Consider the following 4,165-nt stretch of genomic DNA (forward strand, 5'->3'; position numbering starts at 1 on the left):
TATTAAAGAACCCTCCAGTTTCCTCGTAGAATTTCTAAACTTCCCTCAGTGCTTCATAAGCACTTCTTTTATTTCCTTAAAGCTAGTATCCCTACCCTGTGATCTCCTCTTTGCCTTTTCTTCTCTATCAGTTTCTGCCACTAATGCTTGCTTTCTTCTCTCTTCCCATTTCCTCTTCCTATTTCCTCCTCTGCCTGTGTTTATTCTCTTCTTTTCCTTTCCTTTTCTTCTTTTCCCTCATTTCTTTCTTTGGATGTCTTTTATTGTCCTCTCTTTGTTCTCTTCTCATTCCTTCTCACAACTTCCTATCAAAAGATAATCATGAGAATTATTAAGACAATAAAAATGAGTGTAAAAATTGGAAAACAGTTATTTTTATTAACTGGTTACATTGATGGTGTCACCTTGGAGTGGAGCATGGACTAAGGTGTAGCCTATGAACTACGTGTGCTATATAAATTCCCTTTTCTCTTAACTCATGACATCTCTAGAAGTAAGTTATCAAACTGATTAAGTACCCTATATGCTTAATTACTTGGGTTAGGACACTGTAGCATATACATCCTAAAAGTTTTGTGGTTTAATAAAATGGAAGTTTATTTTTTGATCAGTGGCTGTCCTATTGGTTGTCCTGGTTCAGTAGTTTTAATCAGTTCATCCTAGCTCATCATTTATGAGTATTCTTTTGTGTATACCCTCATCTCCCTTACTTCTCAACTGGCCATTCCCAAGCCCCAGTTAAATCCAATTCTCTATTTACTCTGCCTCTAACCTCTGCTAAAGAAACTGTTATACCTTCTCCCACTTCCCTTAACCCTCATACCTTCTCTCCCCTTCATTATTAGTCAATAACAAATAGCCATTCTGTTACTTAACTGAGAAGCTAGACTAAGGTGAAAATATCCACCTGCCACATCACCAAATCCACCAAGCCTCCTGTAACTGTCCCCTCTCATTCTGCCTTCTCTCCCGTCACTCTGCCCTGTTGTCCTTGCCACAGTCTAAGGTGAATTCCTTTCTGTCTGCAGTGGATCCCATCCTCTCTCACCTACCTACAGACACACTCCAGCAATTCTGCCCTCTCTCTGCCACATCATCAGATTTTCTTTCCTCCTTGATCATTTCCATCAATATATAAACACACCGTACTATCTTCCATCTTTAGAAACAGACCTCTCTTGACCCCACTCAACACTCCAGTCATTGCATTATTTCTCTCTTCCTATTTGGAGCAAAACATTGTAATCTACACTTTTTCTTTCTCTCCCATTCTTATCTGACAACACACCAAAGAGGTTCTCTTGTTGAGGTCACCAGTGACTACCATATTGTCAAATCCAAGGGTCAGTCCTCAGGCCTCATTTTACTCAGTTTACTTTTAGAATCTGACTGAGTTTATCATTTCCTCCTTGAAAAACCCTAGTTGCATGATTTCCTGAAAACCCTTCAATCCTGCTTCTCTTCTTCTTTCTCTGGTTGCTCCCGCATCTCTTTTGCTGGCTCCTTGTTCTCTATCCACCCTTTACATTTTGAGGTACCCAGGGGCTCAGTACTTGGATCTCTTCTCATCTCTGTCCATACTCATGGATCTCTATGGTAGTGATCTCCTCCAATGTCAGAGCTTCAAATACCAGCCCTACACTGATGATTTCCAGATTTATATTCCTGGTCCAGACCTCTCCCTTCAACTCCAGCCTTGGAGATCCAACTTCTGTCATTTCCATGTGGATGACTAATAGGCATCTTGTTAATAACACATCAAAAATTGAACTTTTGTTTTTGACCCTCTCTCACCAAATCCACTCCTTCTCCAGTCTTCCTATCCTGTCAAGTGCTCAGGTCAAACGAACTTGGAATCGTTCTTGCCTCTTCTTATTCTCTCACACCTACATCAAATTGATTATCAAATCACATCAGTTCATTTATTCAAAATACATTTAGAATCCATCTGCTTTTTGTCACCTCCACTACACTGGTTCACGTCACCATCATCTCTTGCCTGCTGAAGATGTTGTATTGGTGTCCTCGGTTTCCCTTTGTTGTATCACACTCTGTTCCCCACGTTGCAGCTGAGGTGACTGATGAAAAACATGTCAATTCAAAACTTCAGTGGCTTCCCAAATCACTCACAGTAAAACACAAAATCCCTACAGTGCTCATCTAGGTCTCTGACTTAATAACCTTTTAAAAATTGAACATTTCATTTTAAACCATGGAACAACTTTTTCTGAATCACAGAGTTTTTTGGCCACCTGCAAAACTCATGAAAAGGTCATGAGCTTGCCTTTTAGTAAAGTATTTCTTAGAGGACTTTGCTCTTTATCCTTGTCCAGTTTCCATTTTCAATTTAGGGAAATATAATTTGTGAAAACAAAAGTGCAAAAAAAAAAAAGAATAAAATGTAAAAGAAACACTTTTTTCTTTAAGGTTTTGACTTGATCAAAAAGACCAGGAACCAGATGAAGCTGTTTCCTGTATTATGTAAACTGTGTCTAAAGAAGAAATATGCTTGCACTGTACAGGAAAGTATGGCATTGTTTCTAGTGCCATTTGACATTTCTCACACTATGAAGCAATTGATATGTGCAGTACAAACTAATCATTTGGGGAAGTGTTTTTGATTTTTCTTAGATAGGTGTAGTATTCAAATTTTAAGACAGTTATTCAAAATTGGGGTATTTTCAGCTATTTGTTTATTTTGAGAGAAAGTCCCATTTAAGGAAAGTCTTATTGTGGTTGGCTATTTTGAACTGTCTATGGTCTTTGTATAAAGTCACCAAGCTTTTCCCTTATTGTATCACAATGCAAACCTTCTTATTCATTTTCCTGACAAATATTTTCCTTTCCTAACACAAAGCTGGAAATCTACTTGTACTAACTGACATAACTAAATACACTTATTATCCAATGCACAAAGCTCTCTGATGTGGTAGACATGCCCGAGAACTCATATACTGTGATCTTTTTTTTTTTTTCAGTCATTGTGAACGATAATAGCATTAGTACATAAGTGCCACTGCTATAGCATGTGAGAAATAGCAGCATAGGTGGTAAAAATGTAATATGTTTTTCCATGGCATGGCTTTTGTGTGTGGATATTACTGTATCTTTTCAATCAGATGTCTCCCTTTATAATTTATTATTCAGTTGGTAATTTTGTTGTGTCTACTGCATACAAGACCTTGGGACAGAGGCCATAGGTCATATAAAAAGGCAGAGGCTCTGATTCTACTCTCAAGCAGTCTAAGAGTGTTTTAGGAAAACAAGCTGTGAGAAACAGAATACAGATATGTCTGTTAGGAAGAAAAGAGAGAGAACCTTTGGATTAAAAAAGGGAACAAGTCATCTTGTGTGTGTGTGTGTGTGTGTGTGTGTGTGTGTGTGCGTGCATAAGTAACTAGAGCTGTAGAGGTTGTAGATCAGTAAATTATTAACTGGTTATGGAAAAGATCTTGAAACAAATGCACAAGAGCTGAGTAATTATTAATGCAGGTTTCCAAACAACAATGACAACAACCAACACACACCCCAAAACAAAATGAACAACAAAAATCCTTGTTAAGCAATTGTCTAGGAAATCACTAAATGGCAACACAATGACTTTCCAGAATTAATGACTTTCCAAAATGCCTATGATAATTTGAAGAATTAACCTATTTGATGATACAATTTGCTATAGAACTATTAGGTTGAGACACATGAAATTGCCATTTTGTGAAATATAAAGGATTGTGTATCAGTGATTCTGTATGATCAGCCTAATATAAGTGAATAGAAGGCAGAAACTATGGGTTTTTACTTTCAACAGTCTTGTGCCTAGCACATGGCTCGACACATAGTAGGTGCTCAGTGTTTATGGACTGAATGTTGAATGTGTGTTAATATGTGACATCTGAAAAAGAATTACGGATGTTTTTCCCAACAGAGACAAAATGTTTTTAACCTTATAAACATACACGGTTATTGTAAAATTAATTGCAAAATTGCTCAAGTGAATCTTGTGAGTGCATTGGTTATTTTTAGTAATTTGAGAGAGTTAAAGAGTACTAGAGGTATTAATGGTCTTTCAATTAATACAAAAAGGATAAAGAGTCTGAGGCTCCGTAGATCCCAGGTTTAGAATGGCCTCTTCTCCTGGCACTGATGTACACTGCTCTGGGATGTT

The 4,165-nt window shown here is 37.4% G+C and overlaps 1 protein-coding gene across 2 annotated transcripts in view; it reads left to right on the forward strand.

The window, feature by feature from the left end:
* Positions 1 to 4,165, forward strand: part of MECOM (MDS1 and EVI1 complex locus) — a 301,600-nt gene that overhangs the window by 64,684 nt on the left and 232,751 nt on the right. The window lies entirely within an intron of this gene.

The sequence above is a fragment of the Galeopterus variegatus genome, unplaced genomic scaffold (genome assembly GCF_000696425.1).
Source record: "Galeopterus variegatus unplaced genomic scaffold, G_variegatus-3.0.2 Scaffold456, whole genome shotgun sequence".
Lineage (NCBI taxonomy): Eukaryota > Metazoa > Chordata > Mammalia > Dermoptera > Cynocephalidae > Galeopterus > Galeopterus variegatus.